The sequence below is a fragment of the Accipiter gentilis genome, chromosome 33, assembly GCF_929443795.1.
Source record: "Accipiter gentilis chromosome 33, bAccGen1.1, whole genome shotgun sequence".
NCBI lineage: Eukaryota > Metazoa > Chordata > Aves > Accipitriformes > Accipitridae > Astur > Astur gentilis.
The window spans coordinates 7,354,080-7,366,914 of NC_064912.1; the positions used below are offsets into that span (position 1 = coordinate 7,354,080).

General features: G+C 41.0%; 1 protein-coding gene across 5 annotated transcripts in view; it reads right to left on the minus strand.

The window, feature by feature from the left end:
- The window catches only part of GRIN2A (glutamate ionotropic receptor NMDA type subunit 2A), a 196,837-nt gene that overhangs the window by 75,528 nt on the left and 108,474 nt on the right, over nucleotides 1-12,835 (minus strand). The window lies entirely within an intron of this gene.

Consider the following 12,835-nt stretch of genomic DNA (forward strand, 5'->3'; position numbering starts at 1 on the left):
CTAATGCCTTCAGTCAAAACAAGACATGAGAACTTTGAAGGGATTGATAATATTTCAGTGTAGTAATTTCAAAAGTTTTAAACTTTTTTGTATTTAGGTTAGTTTTCAGTGGTGTTCAAAAGTTGTATAAACTAATTAGCACTTTGAATGGAAAAAAAAAAAAATAGAGGGAATCAGAATAAAATATACAGGAGGAAGAAGGATTTTTAAAATTTTGTTGGAAATGTCGGTTCAATCCTAAATTTCCTGCCTTTAGACTTACCAGTTCAGGCATTGAATCAATAAAATTGTTTATTTACCACAGGGTCTTTGTTCAGCTACAAAGGAATTTGTATGATTTTATGTCAACAGAAGGACATTACTCAGTGCTACAACAAGAGGTACCTCTCCTAAGATGTGCCACAGTACTGCCGCTTGCTTTCTCCGTTCTCCTGTTTTGCCACACTAACCTGCATGTTCTAAGGACAGAATACTACTATCTTATAAGCAGTCCTGTCATTAGCAATGATTACATCATCTCTACCGAGTCATTGCTCCAACCTGGACTGTGCCATTGAGGAACACTTACGAACTCTAGTGAATAACACCGCAGGTGGCTCGGCGAACACCAGCCATGCGCCTGAAGTGCTCAGCAGCCAGACACTGCAGTGGACCTGATCTGCCCTGGGGTAGGGATCTTGGTACTCTATTCATTCACCTCAGAGACATCCTTCAACTCTACAGAGTCCCATAGCTTTTCTAGCCATAGATTTGCTCCAAAGGTCTTAAATTCCTTATTGTGTTTATACCAATTCTAATATAGTCTACCTACTTTTTCCATTTCCTAATTAGTATACATAGTTTTTAATTTCTAACTGTTGCTTTCCATTCACCATTGAACCCTCTTTTCCAAAGCATTGGAATGACGGTATTCTGGTCATCTAACAAACTTGACTTTCAACTCAACTCAAAACCAATTTTCTCTCAGAATTTTCCACAGATTTATAACATAAATCCATATTTATATTTGCTCCAGTTACACATAGCTTCAGTGTTTCTCAGTGAGAACAGATTGTTTCCACTGCTCCAGGGTCAGAAAGAGTGATGAGAAACTGCAGTTTTTATTTAAAGTGCAAATACAGGGAACTTACTGCCAAGAGTCTGAACTACCACAGTATACAGGTCAAGCTCCCTGGACTATGATATTGAAAAAATCTATCATTTTATACATTATCTGAAATTCCATCACCTAAGAAAATCAGGGATGAAAAGGAAGAGAGTAAAAGGCTTGTATTGGCATTGGTGTTCTTTGGTCATGTTGAAAAAATCAAAACTCGAGACTGTCAATGTGACCCTGACAGGGCTATCCCGCAGGTGAAAGGTAAAACTGCAATTCATAATCTTGGAGATCCCATGGCACTTCCAGAAGATAATGTGCCCTCCACCCCATATCCATGATCTGAAGTTAATTGCATTGAGTTGCACTGAATCTCACTGCATTTCATTGAAAGAAATTCAGTCCAACCTTTCACCTAAGTGCTCTTCTTCTGGAATCCAACTCAACACCAATATCATTCCATCCCACAGAAGATGTGTTTTGAAGTGTGTTAAAGTTACTTTAACTATTCTTCATACATTGCTTTATAATGTTTTACCCACAAGAAACTGGTACTAGTTTATAAGTTTGTTTGGGTGGTTGGGGGTTTTTTTGGGGGGGAGGGTGAAGAGGGAGTGGTTTGTAGCAGTAGCAATAGCATGGTCTCCCAGTGAATCTGACATAGACAAAATTCTTCACTTCATATTCAAAGGACAAGGCTTTGTATTGACATAACTGCATGAAAATCTCAACAGCAGAAGCACACTAAATAAAAGTATATAGACCCAGAAGAAATAATGGCATTGTATCATAACTGTTAATAATTAAATGTGCACTGCCTTAAACAGTCATATTAACATCATTCAGCACCAGTTTGACAGCAATTTGTAAATTCACCCATTGTAATAACTCATATTTTGTGACAGACTTTCGGCGTGAAAATTTTCCCCTTGGCAGAACTTTGCTTTTTAGTCGAACTAATTTCCTGTATATTACATTTTTCATCCAGCACTGAAAGAGCTTGCTTGGGAATAAAAAGCTTGTTTGCCACCTTGAGAGGAGGTGGCAAACCACCAAACAGAATTTGCTTGTGCACACATGTAAGAAACCAGCATAACGTTCGCTCACTGCTGAAAATCAAATGCATTGTGACCCAAGGAATAAAATGCCCAGGAAGTCACCGCAAGGGGAAAACAATGACATACTGTGAAAACATGCACTACTTGTATCCGTATTTCTGCACCCTCCTTCAAAGGTTGCCTGCCAATTCATACACATGAAATAACGCCCCCCACAATGAACACATTATCTTATGGGGCAGGGCAGAAATCACCTCATTTCAATAAAACTGAAAGCCAAGCATTTTGTCTTCTCTTAAGGGCTGGCCCACAAATAAAGCATGCTGTACTACATGAGGCTTTTGTGCCCAGTTGAGTTTTTAATTATGTAGCCATTGGTGACTCCACTTGAGTTGAACCCTCGTGTTATGTAGTCTGGTAGGATCACTACCCCAGATTTCAAACAACACTCATCATATTTTGGAATTAATATGTAAATGCCCTAGCCCGGAAGCTAGTCAAGGGCCATCACAAGATGCAGTACTGTAGCTGCAGTGATGCTCAAGTGTTCCAGAAAGAAAGATGAACCACAAATCTAAACTGAAAAACTGAAATCAGTATGTATCTTTAAACTGTGTGAATTTACCAGCCATTTAGTAGTGAAACACATTTTGCAAGTTAAAAAAAAGTCCCTAATCTGTAAACTCTCTTAAAATTGTATTGTCTGACTCATATACAAAGGTATCAGTGAGTGACGCAGTTCGAACTACCCCAGTTTCTCAAATTGCAGCAATAAAAAAGAACTTCAAAGAGATTCTTATTTTCCCAAGCACACTCTTCTGTATGGAATTCATCAGCTGTCTGTGTTCTTCAGAAACCAATGCCTACAATCTAGATTCCCTTTTGAATTGTCATTTTTCTTCCACAAAGGACAGAAGTCCTGCTCTGCTTTTACTGGCCAAGATCCTAAACTGCTTGTCTCTACAAAAAACAACCATGTGCTTTTCTGTTCCTGGTTAAGAAGAGCGAGGAAAAGAAATATTTATATTATATTTTATTCTTACAGAGTTTTAAGTTTGCCCAAGATTAATTCTGTGCAACGTCTTTGGCTTCTGAATTGGTCAAAATATATTTCTGAAGTAGTTTTGGAATTGCATATTCCTGTTCTTAAGTAAATGAGGTGCTTGATTATTTGAGCTTGCAGCATACACCTTGGATTAGTAGTTAATCTGCTTTCATAATTCATTAACACCATAACCTTTGCAAAGACATGATAGCAGGAGGCCTTGTAATGGTATTATGGCACTGAAGTCTTAATTAACTTTTGCAAACTTAAGTTTGTGACTAAGATTCCCCGAGTGATACGTGTATGAAAAAGGGGGCGGGGGGGGCAGAAGTTAACCTGTTCTCACACTGAATCCAAAACAGGTTTTTATCATGCAAAGAACCAAGCCTGTACTATATATTTCAAAACACTCTCTATACAATTATACAATTTATACAATTCTTTTTTGCTTGTCACCTTCCCCAACAAAACTGAAAAGAGAAGTGTTGAAACACCACAGCAGAACTCTGTTCCTGTTGTATTTACAGCAAGCCTTTGAAGCACCAAGATTACAAACTGCTCTCAAGGTTTGTTTCCAACTTAATTTTTATAGACTCAGAAAGATCAAGTAATTCAGATAAAGCTTCAGATTAATGCCAAAACTGTGCAATATTTACCCATGTCAAAATTCTGACTCTACCCAGAAAGACAGAACATATTTGAATAAAGTGGGTTTTCCTACACTGGAAATATTATATCACAACTTCATTGACTCTAATTTCCATTAACAAATGGGGAAGATTTTGCCAAAAGGATCAGACCTCAGTTTTTAGAAGACCATTTGCTAGGGTACAATATTGCTGAAACAGAGGCACCTTTCTGGCCAGTTTCCTTACAGAAGACATGGACCTTCTTTGCCCATAAGGTGTTTGGTAAGGATTTCCTATACCATGTGAAAACAGTTGAAACTCCAGCAAAGCCGTGAGCACTCCTGGAGCAGAATCTTTGAGACGTTCTGCTTCCATGTTATACAACAGGAAACATGTTTGTAAGTTATGGGATTTCTTTTGAGGTTTACCATATGTATGTATATACATACATGCAAGATACACAAGTGTTCCTGTAATAGATGCAAGGATTTGAGAGCAAAAGCAAGAAGGTTTAGTGGATTCTATGGTGGGCATTATTTTAAGGAAAAAAACCTATGTAAATTATAGAGATCACCTTGTCTCAAACAAAGATCAATCCTAGCCCCAGCTTCATAAACTTCTTTGGGGAAGTGAGAAAACAAACAGCGACGGAATGAAAGCGCAACACTGCACAGGAGAGCAATCCTGCGAGACCGAAGCAGGTGCGACGTCGACTCTGGAACCTCACCAGCGATGGTGCTCAGGGAGGTCCCCACCCAGCACTACCCTCCACATGCTGTATCTCTGGGATGCCAGACAGGGAGCATCCTCCCAGATATTCATGTCCTCAGGATGGGCACTTTCATGCCCACCTACCTGTGTCCCAGAAGACCCTGCAGCACTACTTTACAATTTATTTCTCCCTTAGAGAAAGCTGAGCTTACTCCTGGTCACCCATTACAAGCACTGAGCCGAGAGACTCAGCACCTTGTTTCTCCTTCTCAGGTTAACTTTTGCCACGGGCAACAGCGTATGAAGCAGTCCCTGAATCAACTGGCTTCTCCAGGGGAATGCCAAGCTGAGGGAAACCCCTGGCCAGAAGGCAAGGGAAATGCAGATTTTTGAAATACATGGGCTAGAAACAAGTCAAAAATAAGGAATACAATCTGGAACCATCCCTCAAAAGCATTGCACAGCCAGAAAGAAGCGCTGCTGTAGAGACAGGATAAAACTAGTCTACGCATCGAAGCAGCAGCTCTCTGCGCTTCCTGAGGCCAGGCAGGTCTACTTATGCTTAAAATAAAACTGGAATACTTTTCTAGAAAGATGGAAGGATCACAGCATTAAAAACATGCCATGCGTAAGAAAATACTTTTACAAATATGTAAAAATTCAGGGCTTCTAGAAAAGACCTGGATTTTAAAAGCTAACAATTGCGTGCATGTACATACACTGACCCAGGAAGTCCTTGGAGCAATGCAATAAATGAAAACTTCTTAATTAATTGATCCCTTAAAAATAAATGCATACAATGTAGTTGTGATAATTATTATACATATGACGAAAAAAAGCTCCCACCAAAGCTAATGCTGCAAAAAAATTCCCTCTTCTCCCCTCCAAACTGCCTTTTGACATTTTCTCCATTTTGCGCTATTTCACATTTATTTTCTTTCCATCTATCCACTGAAATATGAATGTCAAACTGTCTGCGCTAGGATCAAGTTGTGTAACTGAACACAACTAGTAACAACAGCTACTTTTCCTACAGAAAGGTCTTTTGGTTTCTCCCTTGCCAAAGTTTAAGCCTCCTTCTTCACTAAACTCTTTTCATAACATTACAGCATCTAGCAGTAAATAAATTGCTAGATTTGGGGGGACACACACACACACACGTTGAATTCCCAGGGTTACCTTTAAAACCTTCACTCTGGCAGGTGCGAGGTTGATGACGGGAAAAACTGCTCCAAGCTCCAGCCCAGCAAAGCACCAGCGGCACCCTGGAGGGGCAGCGGGGCGCAGGGGAGAGCCGGCCGGGGGGGCTGCGCACCATACAGGAATTACACCTTTAGAAACTAAACGGGTCGTGCAAACACCCGCAGCCAACGTCCCGTGGTTTTAAAAGCAAGTTCAGAGACAGGAAGCGCAGGCTGTCTCAGATGCCCTTTCTTCTGGTTGCTCTGATATTTGCTCCTTCCTTTTTTGTTTTATAATGATAATTTTATACAGATTCAGACTTTTAAAAGTAGAAATTCAAGACTTGTGGAGCTCAGGAACAGACTCAGCTCTGTGGTAACAGGCTGGTTTATAATTAGTGTGAAATTCACCTAGTGTGCAGCTCCCAAACAGATCACCGGGTGGGAAAAATATAAGGGGTAAGGCAGAGGCATTAATGAAAACATACCTCTCCTAAGCTACCTCCACAGAAGATAACTTAGTTACTAGATCTGTAAAATAAAGCACGCGGCCCGATAGCTGCAGGGAGCAGAAAGCCCGTGGGACTCCTCGCTGCCACGAGTTCAGACCCACGTTTCCTGCCCTCACCCTGCAGCCCAGCCCAGATAATCAAACTTGATAAATTCCTCAGGTTCTATCACTGGGGACTATCACTTTTTACTTAGTGCCTTCTTCACCATGGGGTAGTGTTTAAAATCCGTGACAACACAGGCAATGAAGAGAAACAGCAGAGACTCGGGGAAATACAGGTTTCATAAAAGAAACTCTTCCCCTCCTCTCCCAAAGAAGGAATTTCCAAACCGAGATTTTAAGCAGATGAAATGCCTCGCAACCAAGGTGTCGTCTGGTGATATTTCTCTTTCCTCCAAATAGTATGAACCAACCATTTTAATAATCAAGACAGCCAGCCTGTCTGGGCTTGGCATTCACCCAGCATCATACCTAAAAAAGCAGGAGTGAATCCAAATTTTGTCTTTTCTTCTTTATCTTGTTCAGGCACTGAACTGCTGAACTTCCTTACTATGATTCTACTGTGAAATTTGAAAGATACTTGTCAATAGAAACCCCAAGACAAATTGTTTATCATTAAGAAACAGGCTTCCTAAAAACATCTATAAAATTAAATCAGGAAACGCTGAATGTAGAATATATAATGTGTGGCCTGAAATACATATAGAAATAGGTCCGAAATAGATCACTATTAAACAAGGTAGCAATGCATTTTTCAAACAGTGAAGCTTTTTTTAAATACAAAATTGTATCTTAGGCTATGTAGGATTTTTTTTTCTAAATTCAAATCCTTTGCAGTGACGCAAAGAGCCTCTTCCTCCTCTCTGTGTGTCCTCCTCCTCCACTTCCCCCAGCCCTCGGTCTCCTGAATATAACTCTGCGACGATACCCTGCTTTGGAGCTGTATCTCCCTAGGCCTTGAGCCAGCACGGATGAATAAAATTTTGGGAACAATATGCTCAGTGACTGTGAAAAAGGACTGGCATGCCAACTACTTGTACCTCCTGCCAGCTGCTCCTTAAAGCATTAGTTGCCACTAGGTCTGGAAAAGTCACTTTGCCCCAATTCTGCCAGACAAGCGACAAAACTCTTGGGGGGCCCTTCTGAAAGGGGGGCAAAGGGGAGGGAGCAAAATTAGAAAGGGCCCCGCTCCCTGGGAGGGTGCCACAGATTAGTGTAACTAAACACCGGAAGGTTTGGTGAGTTAATATTATTAGCAATAACATTTCATAAAAAGCACGAATATAGTTAACATTTTGCTGCACCACCTGAGAAGCATCCCAAACTCTCCCCCGTGAAGCCTGTCTGGCTTCCTGCAAGGGGATGGTGTCTGCAGCAGCTCCGTCTCCAAGATCCTTCACTTACATTTTGAATTTCAAGGCCTGCTTTCAGCCCTGAAGGCTGGCTCTGCTCAGCTCCAGAACAGAGGTTATGCTTGTTCTCCTGTTTTAAGATTTTTTTGATTATCGCAAAAACGGGGGAAATGTTCTAAAAGCCCTTAACGTGGTAACTGTTTGGTACTTTCTGCTTCCTAAACTGACCTAACCTGGGAGAAAATTCTGATACAGATTTTCTATAATTTCTTGAATCACTTCATCAGTAAACCAGCACCACATTGGGATCTTTTGGGTGGAGTGTTTTCCTCCACAACCCCTCTTTTGTTGCCGGTGAAGTTTGATTTTACTTTCGGAGGAACATGACAACAGTTTAATCAATTTGATTCCTGCTGAACTGATTTGATCTATATGGAAATGCCCTCATACTACAGAAGAGGGCAATTACAGCACATGAGTTAAAAGAAGTGCAAATATCTAGTTGTGACTGTTTAAAATCTCCTCCTCAGCAGTCAGTTAGACTTTGTGTATCTCTGTGTATCAATCCAGTTGCTACAATACTCTACCACTGGGTCTCCTGATCAGAAAGCATCCCTACACAAATTAATGAGGCTCAGTGGGATCCTGCCACTGACAAATGTTTTTCTTCTCTTAAATACCTTTTGTCATTGTCATTCATTTTTTCATGTTGACAATAATAATTTCTTGTAATCCAGGACATCTGAAATCAGTTGTTAACATTAAATCTAGGACTGGCAGCTTGGTCCTCATTTGCAGATGCTTGCCTAAATATTCTGTCCTCCCTGGAAATCTGCTGCTCCCTGCAGCCCTGGGGCCTCAGCCCCCCATGAAGGCTTGCAGCTTTGTTCATGCCTTCAGCCATTTAGGCGCATCATCCTCATTTGGATTTGTTTCCGTAGAGCGGCATTCACAGTAGCGAAGAAGAATAAGCAAATCTAGCAGCATGCAGAAGCTGAAACTTCTTCAAGCTTTAAAGTTACCAGAAAATGAATATTGAAAATATACTCAAATTAGCTGCTTTCCTCCACAACAAGTAAGCAATGTATGTGACTACTGAAACTTGGTTTACAGTCTCAGATCTTCACCCTGCATGCAGTGCACTCCTGCGAGCATGCAGTGGCTCCGGTAAAACCACAGTGGGATCACAAAATTGGAAAGACAAACAAAATACCCTGGAGAGTCTTAGGTGAAAGTCAGTAACATTTGTTTTTCTGTACAGGAAGTATGCTACTAGTGAAAAAGCACTTTCCTTCATATATAATTAGTTAAATAATGATACATCCCCAATCATACAATAAAGCAAATGATACTTATTTTTCCCAAGTTTTTTGACAGAACTTAAATGAACAAATCCTCTGTAAATTGGCTGTTGATCTGTATGCAGGAAAAGATTAAACAGATTTGCTGGATTATTCATCAAACCATTGTGTCCATTTAATCCCTGATTTTGCTTAAAAGAGGAAAATTTATCTGTTGTTGCTAAAAGCTGGAATCAAAATATTAAACTTGATGAATGACTAGAGAGACAATATGCCCTCTGAAGAAGACGCTGTCCTGTAGCCATGCTGTAAGCGAACAGCAGCGACAAGAAAATGAAGCGTGCAGTTGTCCATGGAAAGACAGCAACATAGGGTAGCACATTTCAAAATACTGTTCCCACTGAGTCCCCAAGTCTTTAAAGTAGGGTGACTGAGGCCAGGACCAACTAATGCATTTGTACCTGGCCCTTTGCCCTCACATTGCTCCTGCTCCCTGGCTCAGTGATGATGAATAACGGAAACTGGGCTTGGGAAGGGTATGAAATGACAGCGTGCCCAGAGCAGTTCGGACAGCTTTCTAGTCCTACACCTTCACTACCAAAAGTAAGATGAGTGTCTAAATCCTGCATATTATCTGGTTGTGTTTGGAAACTGAATGTAACTAAATGTAAACGCCATGTGGTAAATGCCTGACTACCTGTGGATAGACGTGTCTTTTTGCTTTTCAGGATAATGACAACAGAGTAACAGCTTTGTCATCCCCATCCATCCCTGTACAGATCAGAGTGCTTGGAAATGTTGTTGTTGTGAAATGTATCTCCCAGGGTTATGACTTTTATACACAACATGAGTACTCTTCTAGACAAAGCAGAAGCATTTCTATTCACAAAGCAGCAGCATTTTCCATGACTGGCAAGGTTATTTTGTTTTGCTGCTTGTTTGCTTACATGTTTTCCTTTTTTGAGAGAGCACAAGCATTTGTTCAACTCACATTGCAGTAATGAGCTGCTAATTCTATTTACCCGGCTGTCCTAGTGCCAGTATTTCACACAATAGTATTTTTCTGCCTTGGGAGAATCTGGGTCTTACAGAGATGGGAAAAGATTATCTGAATCTATATATACATATATATAATGCATTGAAAATGATCCTTGTATTTCATTTTAAATCCTTTATTCATAGGGAAAAACTAGTTTTCCCATGTGTATCAGAAATGAACATTGATCAAATAATTCTAAAAACTAAAGCAAACCTGATTTTTTTTCTGGGTCTAGAAAGCAAATAAAAGCATCTTAGGATTGCAGTGACAGGGGAAGGATAAATTGTGTGCTTCCAAACACGTATATCTTCAAACCAATTGAATACTCAAAGGATTTGAGAAAGAGGGAGGAGGAGCTTTCACTTCATGGCTTACTTTACATAGAATTTCTTCATAAATGGAGATGAAAATCGCTATCTAGATGTGGGAAGTTGCACATAAAGCATTACCAACCTCCATTTACAAGCAAATTAGATATTATGGCACAGCCTTAGAATACTATACAGGGTTTAAAGCTGAAATAGACTGTCTTTATAATAGATGGAGTCTAAAAATCCTGGGCTGTTGCTCCATTCTTGAGCTTGGCTTTGCTCAAGCATCACCTTACAGAGCCTATTCCCTGCTGTCCACTAAATTCTCTGCTCCTGAGCTCACAAGCAGTGTCCCTTTGTGCAACCCTACTTCTCCAGCATTGATTTCCAGCGTGAACAGGGAGGCACAGCACAGCAGATCCCAGGTCCATAAGGTGTTTACAGTTACTTCAGCCCTTTTCATTGTGAGGGTGCTCCAAAATCCATTGTTCAAGTCAGCTCCTTAATACATTTATCTTGTAGTTTAAAATACAAAGCAGCACAATCTGTGACCTGAAACTGTGAGGATTACATTTCAGAATAAACCCCCAATTTAAACATTGATTTGTCATATAAGGAAGAGCGCTGGTTTTGGCTGGGATAGCGTTAATTTTCTTCATGGTAGTTAGTATGGGGCTATGTTTTGGATTTGTGGTGAAAACAGCGTTGATAACACAGGGATGTTTTAGCTATTGCTGAGCAGGGCTCACACAGAGCCGAGGCCTTTTCTGCTTCTCCCCCCACCCCACCAGCGAGGAGGCTGGGGGGGCACAAGGCGTTGGAGGGGACACAGCCGGGACAGCTGACCCCAACTGACCCCAGGGATATTCCAGACCATAGGACGTCATGCTCAGTATATAAAGCCGTGGAAGAAGGAGGAGGCTGTGGGGACGTTCAGAGTGACGGCGTTTGTCTTCCCAAGTCCCCGTCAGGTGTGATGGAGCCCGGCTTCCCTGGAGATGGCTGAACACCTGCCTGCCCGTGGGAAGGAGTGAATGAATTGTTTTGCTTTCCTTGCATGCGTGGCGTTTGCTTTACCTATTAAACTGTCTTTGTCTCAATCTGCGAGTTTTCTCACTTTTACCCTTCTGATTCTCTCCCCCATCCCACTGGGGGGGGGGGGGGGAGTGAGCCAGCAGCTGTGTGGGGCTTAGCTGCTGGCTGGGGTTAAACCACGGAGGGAAGAAACCTACAATTTAGTGATGAGGATAAGAAAGCACAATGAATTTACGTAATTCACCTTGGCGTGGAGAGACTGGTCAACTCCCAGAGATTACTTAGCACTGCTAAATGCTTGTATACACATGCTTTTCTTGCAGATTATATGTGACAAGAATAGTCTTGGGGATTTATTACATAAGAAGGACTATTTAAAGTTTATTCATTTTAGTGTAATTCTGACATTTCTAAATTAAAAACAGATTGCTTCTTGTTCTCGTGGTGTTGGAGAAGCTCAAAGAATCTCCAGTACAGAAATTATATTCTCACTTCATAGCTCAGTGTTTCGCATCAGGAAGTGACTTTATTAACCACAGTGCACTGTGTTACAACTTCTCCTATTAATAATTTCTGCGTGCATCATGCACTGCACACTGCAGAATCTCCTGGTGAAGTCTAATCTCACTGCCCTAACACTCACAAACCCTATTCTTGTAGTCATACAGATTTAATGAGAAAAAAATGATTGCTTGAAGAAAGACAACTCATGCTGAATACCAAATACCTAATTCAAACCTACACTAGGGTATTACCAAAACAATGGGATAGAAGTCCTTTTCTAAACAGGTTCGAGTTTTTCTGGCCCTTCCATATTTTAAACACCAACACTTCTGATGACAGAATACAATTTAACTTTCACAGAAACTGGAGTTCAAATATTAATAATGAAGTTCTTTGCTTGTACAGAACCCACTGGTAAGGCACAGAATTTAGTTAACGGGATGCCATTAGCTTTGGCTTTTATCTGGCGTTGTCAGTCCATGCATTAAGAAGAACCATATGAGGATCACATACCGGGTGGGGGTAGGCCAGTCATCCCAGCAGTGCCTCCCAGCTGCTCTGCCCTGACACTAGTGTGTGCAATGGCTTTCCCAGAGCCACGCTGGACCAGAGAGCCACCCCAGTGCTGCCTCCTGTTACTCCCCAGGGGCAACTGGGGCAGCAGGAAAAAAATCGCTGATTTTCTGTAATGCCTCTGGTGAATTGGTACAATTTTAGAAGCAGAAGCTTGGAAATAGGAAAGAGGAGACCAGAAAGAAGTGGAAGTGTCTCACTGAAGGCAAGTCCTCTCTAAGGAGAACTGTGCAAGTTTCTGAACTTTGGTCACACTGTTTATAAAATACATGTATGAAAAGTTAAATCCCTTTATTTGGCAGTATTTGGCTTTTAAGAGAGCTGCTGTGCACAAAGATGCCCTTTTCATGGAAAACAGTAGCTGTTCCAGGACATCATATGGCAATCAACTCCTAATCTAAATATGCATGTACATCTCAGAAGATTAAAAATATTCCATAATATCCTGTATGAAATCAGCACTGACTTTCCTTCTTGTGCCAATTCCAT